Source organism: Nicotiana tomentosiformis, chromosome 4 (genome assembly GCF_000390325.3).
Source record: "Nicotiana tomentosiformis chromosome 4, ASM39032v3, whole genome shotgun sequence".
Taxonomy (NCBI): Eukaryota; Viridiplantae; Streptophyta; class Magnoliopsida; order Solanales; family Solanaceae; genus Nicotiana; species Nicotiana tomentosiformis.
The window spans coordinates 43,541,898-43,552,162 of record NC_090815.1 but is presented as its reverse complement, the minus strand read 5'-3'; positions in this window follow the sequence as shown (position 1 = coordinate 43,552,162).

Sequence of the window (10,265 nt, the reverse complement as noted above, 5' to 3'; positions counted from 1 at the left end):
CATTGTAAAGCCAAACACGTTTGACATTAGATTTAAATTTTGTAAAAGACATGTTGCACACAAAGAAGTGAGCATAAAGTGTATCTGCATAAAATGGTTGCAGATCTATTGACTCAGCGGGTTCCTAGAGATGCATATTATTGTTCATGCAGGGTCTTAAGGACTACGTGGGCTTTAATATAGAGTCATTGGTTTTGTTATTTATTTTTTTCAATATTCGTTTTTATTATTTTTTAAAAATTAAAATAAGTTTAATTTTCATACACTTATTATTTGAATGTTTGTGTACATTCTTATTTATAATCATTGTTGTTCATTCATATTGTAGAATAGTTTGGATGTATTCTTTTAATATTATTAAAAGGTATATCGGGTAGATAGAGGTCGGCATTCTCACACAGGTGACTGCCTTCATCAATTTAGACGAGATATCAAGCAAATTTTCATACAAATATTTGAGAGCAAGTGGCTTAAACATCTTTACCGTCGCACACGGAATAACAAAGGTCATTTTAATATTTTTGGTGGAAATAAGTTGAATCTAATCTACCTTTAGAGGCCATGCATGAGTTTACATTTATTAAGTAGATCAAGGAACTCGGTCCAAATGCATATGGTATCTAAATATCATCCGAACCACATTATCCTATGAGATAAAGGCATACAGTCTATGGGAAAAGAGAAAATATTATAGCATATGTTTTCATACCATGTGTACAAATATTGACCAAAAGGTTTAACATAAGTTTTCTCTCGGCTTATTATTTTGTGAGACACTAAATTGAGTACCATTATGACTCCTATCAATGGCTCGAAGCTTGGTTAGATGTTCGCTACCTTAGCATGCTACCAAATGACCATGACAGATTTGATTTACCGGAGCATGACTAAAAAAGTGAATTAAATTTCAAGTCGACAGACTCACTAGAAGAGAATGATTATTGACAGAATCACATTCAATTTGTATTTGCTGGTACCGGTTATGACTTATGAATCATAATTGTGAACACAAGAAATTATGATACATAAGATCTTGAGGGATATATCAATGTGATTTCAAATAATCTAGGGCACTATGCAAATCTGCTTCGCAAAGGAAAAACCGGTAGATTTCCTAAAGTAATCTTGACTGTTAAATACTTCAAATTTCTTAAATTCCAACAAAAAATCCAAAGTTGAAGTTTTCATCATCCAAACCTATTGTCCAACTCCCACCTTTAATGGCACGTAGACCTCTCAATAAAACTGTGTTTTGAAGCCAATCATCATATGCGTTAACACTTAAACTACTTCGGCCGCCGTCAAGTCGTACACGGCACTAGTCAAATTGCTAAATTAATACACACGCCATTCCTTAGCTGAGCCCGCCTAGCTGTTTCTTCCTGTCTTTTCCCCAGCATCAACAAAACTACAAAAGTTCATTTGTCCAAAACTAAAAAAAGTCTCGTCCCCTTACTTGTACTTTTCTTTTTTGAGTTTTAATAAACTGATTTATGTTATATGTTAAATTCTTACCACCGCGAAAAAATGAATATTTGGGTGCATGGATTTAATTTTAACAAAAAATTATCCTTCTATGGAGAAAGTGAAAAGAGCAGAGAATATAAAAGGAGCTGCTTAATCAGTGAGTATTTTCACGTTTACTAATACATAGGAGTTTGAGTCAAACAAAAGATAAATAGTGGATAAGAACGGGAAATAAACTGAAAAACGATAGAAAAGATCTCCTTAGACTTGTGTTTTCCTTACTTTGAATAAATTTTAAAAACGGATTCAAAATCTATGAGTAGAAAATAACATGCAAATTGTCATCTTTCCTTAGTTCTTTTATTTGGAAAATAAGATAGATCCAAAAATCACGTATTAAATGCTAGTCATAGCTTAAGGAAGGTTACCATAAGTGACGTAGTCACATACAATGAAAGGTATTCAGTTGAATACCGTTATATTGAGCATATAAAGAATTATATTATGTATATAAGTCAAAAATTATTTTTTATAATACCCTTTGTAAAAAATTTAGTTTCACCATTGATTACCACGGCGTTTAACAAAATAACAACAAAATGCAAAAGCTTGAAAATTTTTAAGAAACCTAATCTACGAACAAAAGTTACAAACATGAAATGAAGTATAAGTTTGACCTATAAAAGTATTTTTTTTCGTTGTTTGACTTATAAAAGTATGCGTGCAAAAAACGTGTAAAGCTGTTAAAAGGAATCACATATGTTAAAAAAATATCATAATAGAGAAAAAATAAAAAAGAATAAAGGAGAGAAAGAAACACTACTTACCTTTGGACGTTAGATGTGATTGTCTAAACATGGAAAAAGGAAGTAGAGAGGGACCACAAATAAGTAAGGAATAAAGAAGATGTTCAGAACTACATTCCTGACCCTACCATCTTTTTTATATCTCGAAAAAATGAGCTCATAGCCACTTAAACTTGCACCCAATTACTAACCCAATAAACAAACTTATAATTTTTCTATTTGAACACATTAACTTAACGGAATGAATACTAATAAACATATCCAACTGAACGTGTATATCAATTGCGCTGACATATCAAACACGTCATATGCTAAACTATTTATTGCTTGACATGCATTATTGTGGATCCCTCTTTTAAAATTAATTTATCAAAATTTCATTTTATTTTTTAGATTCTTCTCCACACAAACACCTCATCCCCTCCCCCCAAAACCAGTAAAAGAAGATACTGTCGCAAAAGCCTCTAGCCAAACCCCAAATCCAAGAAATTAGTCGACTTCCTTCCTCCCTGTTGATATCCAATTTTGCCCTCATATTTTTCAAATAAGTGTATATACTTTTAAAAATATTATTTTTGCATCATTATTTAATGTAGAAGATTTATGCAATCATTTTCTATAATTGTTTATAATTTTAAAGCTTTAAAATCAATTTTTTTTGTATTTAAATTGTTCAAATATTTATTAATTACCCTTTAAATTATTTTGTGATGACTCAATCATCCAATTTATTATTTTGCACCCATATATATGCTTCATGATATTTTACTTTGTTTTACATAATTATATTTTATATTTTTAAGCTATTTACATAATTTTGCAATAATAGCCTATGCGCTATGCATAATTATATTTTTTTACATTATTTGGGCTAAAATCACATTTTTATATTTTTATAATATTAAGTTATTATTTTTTAATCATTTTATTGCATAAGAAGTATTTTATTATCTATTAATTATTTTTATAAATTATTTTTTAAAATAATATTTCGTGTATTTAATTTATAGCCCAGTGTAAGGCCAATTTCGGGCCAATTCAATGGCCCAAACACCCAAATATCTGGCCCAACCCCCCAAGCCCAATCCAAACGACCTTTTATCCCTAAACTAGTTCAATAACCCTCCCCAGCCTTTTTTTATTAAGATCAACGGCCCACAATCAACCCCTCCTTTTAATTACCCTAGACCTGAAACCCTAACTCCATTATCCCTGAGACGCCTCCTTTGAATTATCTCTTCTCCTCTCCTCAGAAATCCTAGCCGACCTCTCAATTTTCTCCAAATCTGTCTCAATCATAGATTCTTTCCATGATTTCCTCACCTTTTATGTGTTATCTCGGTACTACTTGCAAAGCTACGGTATCTCTTAGTACTTGCCTAAAGATGGCAAGTACTATCTCTCAGAATTCGGCCATTCAACTTCAGTCGCTTGAATCTGGACAGTATTTAGTCCATATAAATCACGACCATGGCTATATGGGTCCGATTAGCCAAGATTTTCGGCCAATCTTCAATTTCTGTCAACTAGGGTTTAGCTTCTTTTTTTTCAATCCAATTTTTTTTATTGATTTTGTATGTTATTACTTCCTTATTTGTGTTTGATTTTATAGTTTTTCTTGTTTACTTATTCAATTTTTGTCACTATATAAACCCCTCCCCATTTCCCTTTGATTTAGACTGGAATCGCTATTTTTCACTAAAAATTGGAGCTTTGTTATCCTATTCCCTCATTCTCTTGTTCTGTATTATGTTTTTGGCCGACTGAAAGTCAAGGCCACTAAGATTCTGTTATTTAACCTTTTTTTGGTGCGAGCATTGCCCGGGGTTCCTTTGAAACTCTTGGAAACTTTGACGCATTAAGATTCGGGGTTCTTGTGGAATTTTGTTCTTTATTATTGTCCGTTTAACTGGTAAGTCACTTGACCTTTCGCAATTTTATTTTTTATGTATATGTGATTTGCATATATTCTCACTTATGAAATTCATAGCTTAATGTATTTTTGGGCTACTCTTGTGTGCAACTCTACTAGCTTTACAGTAGTTTTAAGTCTCTTTAGCATAATGTTGCTAGCTCTGAAATTTAAGTCTCTTATGCCTAATTTGAGTAATTTAGATTCTTTTAAGTCTGTTTAGCCAATGTGTTCTGAGCTACTTCTGTGTGTGACTTTTACACTTGTTTGAACCACTTTAGTATTTAAGTCTACCTAAAACTGTCAGTTCTGTTATTTGAATGTGCTTCATCTGAATAATTTGGACTTTCTTTGGTTTATTAGTCTATTGTGTCAATACCTGAATGCCTACATTTACTATCTAACATGAATCTCTGTAATGGTAATCTTGCATATGTAATGTGTTCTAATCTGTGTTAAGACCCTTTTCTATCAACCATGGTTGGCTCCCTTGTTAATATGTCCATCAGCATATTTTTGGCTCGTTTGATTCATTATCCCTTCAGTAGTAATTGTCCTAATCTGTGCTTCCCTACCATGTCTGATGCTGTTTCTTAATGAGAGTTAACATGGCTATCTTATAACATTAGGATGTATGCTTAGCATAATTTCCAACCATGTTTCAACTTGTTTGGTATCATGTACCTATGTATGATAATCTTTTGTAATCATGTAAACTTGTTTCTCCCTTAAATCTTTCAATATGATTCTGCCTATGTGTTGTTTTGCTAAGCGATGAACATGTTTCTAAGCCTTGTTGGCCTTTTGATTAATTGTTCTGTGTTTTAAAATTTGCTATGTCTGCTTCCTAAAACTATGTACAATTATGTCCCTTATCCATTGTCCACTCTCCCTCAATTGTTACCTATGCTATCTTGAACTTCTCATTCTTAGCCGGCTGAAAGCCAAGGCTACCAAGGCTCTTACTACTGACCTCCCTAGTGTGAGTACTGCTCGGGGTCTATTTGAGACCCTTGTGAACTCTAACACACTAGGATTTGGGTCTTTAGTCACTCTCTGAAACTTGAACTACCCCGCTCAACCCTTTCTCCCTATTATCTGCTGAATATCTAAGCTGGTTGGTTTAAGTGATTCCATGCTTGGCAATATGGTTATATGATTTGGCTTTTGGCTCTTTTATGGATTCTAGGTTGTGTTGATTAATAGGGCTCCTTGTCGGAAGACTGGGTATGCTGCATGAAAATTGCTGAAGGCCCAAACAGTGTTGGGTATTCTTTTTGGGCCTGCTATGGGCCTACTATCATTATTTGTATATATTTGCAATCATATTCATTATTGGGCCTGTAATAACTTTGTATAAATAGTTGGGTTGTTAGTAAAAATGAGGAATGGGTAGATTCTTAATATTTGCGTATAAAATGGTAGACAATATACCTATAGGACTCAGTGATTTACTTGCTATATATGTTATTCAATCACTATGTGCTCTATAAAAATCATGCCATTAGGAGAAGCACACATACACCTATTGTCTGCTAGCAAACGTGAATTCAAAATGTTGCAATTATGCCCACTGGTACGTGCTACTAGAAAATCTTCCATAGGAATAAATGTCACTGATTTCAATTCATATCAGCACATTCACTAGAAATCATGCCTATAGAATTTTGATTATCCCGTTTGCCACTGTTCACCTAGAAAATATGCCTATAGGGTTAAGGTATGACAATAAAATTGGCTCCAAATGCTAATCGTTAGAGATCTTGCCTATAGGGTATAATTACTCGCACTAATTTGTTAATGTTGAACTGCTCAAACATTGTTTATTGCTTATTCATGCTATTGTTATAAATCATAAGTAATTCTGGGGCTTTTTCTCCAATAGATTTTACTGTCCTTTACTGCGTAAATCACCTAGGCATAGCACCTGTAGGTTTAATAACTTGAAACCTGCGATCTTAATAATCAGCTTGTAACAACTATATAATCCTGTCTATGAACAGCATCTTGCATCTGAAACTGCCTGTATATTTTAATTCTAACTCACCTAGAAATCATATCTATAGGGCGTAAGGTTCTTAATTCTGAACTTCCTAACCTGAACATTTGTTTCGCGTGCATTTGTTGCTTAAGTGTAGAGGCTAACTTGAGCCCTTAGCTGCCCATATTTGAAGTCCAATGTGTTTTGTATGTCGCTTAGTTTTAACATTTTGATCAGCCTAGGTAAAGTCTAGAACTACCCAAATAGAGGTCCAAAACCTCCTGGACCATAGGTGTGGGACGGGTAATGCACGGATAGGGCACGACTTAGAATTGAATTAGAGCGCTTTTAGGTAAATAACTTTAACATAGTAATCGGGTAGCAGGAGATGATAGTATGTGCCCGCTGAATAATATGAGTAACTCCCTACCCCAAGGGAGTTGCGAAATATTATTTATGTTGCACGGGGTGATCCTTTAGTCTAAAAAACTTAGGACACCCCCTCCCCCCTTCTATGTTTGCTACTAGAATTGGAATAGTTGTATCTCTATATTCATATTAAGATTTTTGTAATAAAATTCTTTGACCTTTATATTCTCTTTGCTTATTTGATCACTTAGCCTAATCCACATAATTTTAAGTTCGGTCGGGACCCACAGTTGTGGACCTCGAAGAGTGCCTAACATCTTCTCTTTGAGGTAATTTGAGCCCTTACCCGATCTTTGGTGCCGTTGACTAGTCAAACAGAGTTATCTGCACAATAGGTGCCCTAACGCACCTTAAAAATTGTTAGGTGGTGACTCTTCTTTTAACACTCTATCTCCCACTCTAAAAAAGAGTTGTCACGACGTCGAAACTCACTTTCGCGAGAAAATGGGGCGCGACACTCCCTTTTCTACTTCTCTTCTTATTTCTATTAAATTTAATTATGGATATAATTTTTTACCATCAGAAAATCCCAATGACTGCCACCTCCAGATCGTCGACGACCAACCACGTAACCACATATCTTTTCTAAGAAGTCCCAAATCATAAGAGATATGTAAAACCATACGCCTTCAGATCGAATCTGGCCGGAAAGCTCCCAGTTGCTCTCTCTCTCTCTTTCTCTCTCTCTCTCTCCCTCTCTCTCTCTCTCTCTCTCTCTATCTCTCCCTCCTTGCTTAAGTTCAAAATTCACAACATTTCTTTACTCAAACCACTCACTATATTTGATAAAAAATAAGAAAACAAGATGAGAAAGATTTGAAAGATAAAGAGAAGAACTGGATAAAAAGGGGGTAGACTAACGGGAGATAAATGGAGAGGGGTTATTGGTAAAAAGAAGAAAGAGAGGAGAGGCTAGTACTGGTGGGCAATGAGGTTCTTTTTTGTCATGACCCAAAACTCAACATGTCGTGATGATTCCCATCACAGTACTAGGCAAGCCTACAACCACAAATAACTACGCATTTTTAAATTTAATACAAGATGAAACAGGTTTAACAGTAACAAATTCTCATAAATAACCAATAATAAAACACCGCGACTCAATACAAAATCCCCAAAAATTCGGGTGTCACTAATTACATAAGCATCTAAATGACAATACAGTTTAACTGCTAAAACAACTATCTAGAAAGATAGCACAATGCTTATAAACTGAAAAAAAGGAGAGTCGAGGTATGCGGACGTCAAGGAAGCTGCCTCAATAGTCTGCAAATAGATGATGCTCCAAATCTAGCAATTGTCGTGCCCATAAGTACCTGGATCTGCACACGAAGTGCAGAGTGTAGTATGAGTACAACCGACTCAATGTAATCAATAATTAACACGACTAACCTTGGGCTGAAAGAAGTGACGAGCTCAGAAAGGTACAATCCAAATAACAACGCAGATATGACAGAAAAATGATAATAATAACTCATAGAAAGCCTCATAATCAGTTTGTAGACTGTTCAGAAATATAGACATACTTTCAAGTATTTAACAGTTTGAGCTCAACACGGATAAAATATGCCAAGTATGACTAATATGAGGTAAGCCACATCCCGATATCTACATGTCAAGTATGCATGTCAACGGTAATGCAACACAATGATAAAGTCATATACATACTCACGGAGTATTTAACCTCACAACACGCTCACTCACTTAGTACTCCCAATCACTCAGCACTCTCAATCACTTGGCGCTCGCACTCAGTAGGTACCTGCGCTCACTACTAGTATGTCAGACTCCGGAGGGGCGGATCCTACCCAAGCGCTAATATAAGCCAATCATGGCATAAATCAATAAATTTTGCTGCAGCGTGTAGCCCGATCTCATAAATATCACTCACAATCAGGCACTCGGCCTCACTCAGTCATCAATCTCTCCAGTCTCTCGGGCTCAAAATCTCATGACAATCAACCCAAACAATGATAATATGATATAATAATAAATGGTGACGGAGATTGATATGTGATATGCAAATGATAGATGTGACTGAGTACATAATTACAAATTAAGCAGATTAGATCAACAACAAAATGATCTCTGTGGGTCCCAACAGTACTAGAATATAGCCTAAACATGATTTCTAACATGAAGCACAACTAAATTTCTTTAGCACATGGAGAATACTTGAATAATAACAAGATAAGATGACTAAACAGGTCCACAAAATCAACCGAGTCATATTTACTACGGTGCACGCCCACTCGCCCGTCACTTAGCATGTGCGTCACCTCAACACCAACCGCATAACACGTATTTCAGGGATTCATACCCTTAGAACCAAGTTTAGAAATGTTACTTGACTAAAAACGCGCAAATCCCTACTCCAACAAGCCCTTGCCTCGCGAATCAGCCTGTGAACGACTCGAATCTAGCCATAAACAACTTAATACAATCAACACAAGCTGTAGGAATTAATTCCATATGATAAAGTTAGGTTCTTTAACAAAAGTCAAAAAGTCAACCCCGGACTCACGTCTCAGAATCCGACAAAATTTAAAAAAAATCCGAACAGACATTCAACAACGGGTTCAACCATACCAAAGTTACTCAATTCCGACCTCAACTCGACCTTCAAATCCTCAAATTAAAGTCTATGAAATTTGAACAATGTTTCCAAATTTTTCCAACCCAAAACACTAATTAAATAGTAAAAACAATAATAGATTCATGTATATTAACCAATTCCGAGTTAGAATCGCTTACCCCAATTAACTTGTTGAATATCCCTTCAAGAATCGCCCAAATTCGAGGTCTCTAGCTCAAAATATGAGAAATGGGTTCAAACCCTCAATTTTGATACAGTCTAACTGCTAAAACAACTATCTAGAAAGATAGCACAATGCTTATAAACTGAAAAAAAGGAGAGTCGAGGTATGCGGACGTCAAGGAAGCTGCCTCAATAGTCTGCAAATAGATGATGCTCCAAATCTAGCAATTGTCGTGCCCATAAGTACCTGGATCTGCACACGAAGTGCAGAGTGTAGTATGAGTACAACCGACTCAATGTAATCAATAATTAACACGACTAACCTTGGGCTGAAAGAAGTGACGAGCTCAGAAAGGTACAATCCAAATAACAACGCAGATATGACAGAAAAATGATAATAATAACTCATAGAAAGCCTCATAATCAGTTTGTAGACTGTTCAGAAATATAGACATACTTTCAAGTATTTAACAGTTTGAGCTCAACACGGATAAAATATGCCAAGTATGACTAATATGAGGTAAGCCACATCCCGATATCTACATGTCAAGTATGCATGTCAACGGTAATGCAACACAATGATAAAGTCATATACATACTCACGGAGTATTTAACCTCACAACATGCTCACTCACTTAGTACTCCCAATCACTCAGCACTCTCAATCACTTGGCGCTCGCACTCAGTAGGTACCTGCGCTCACTACTAGTATGTCAGACTCCGGAGGGGCGGATCCTACCCAAGCGCTAATATAAGCCAATCATGGCATAAATCAATAAATTTTGCTGCAGCGTGTAGCCCGATCTCATAAATATCACTCACAATCAGGCACTCGGCCTCACTCAGTCATCAATCTCTCCAGTCTCTCGGGCTCAAAATCTCATGACAATCAACCCAAACAATGATAATATG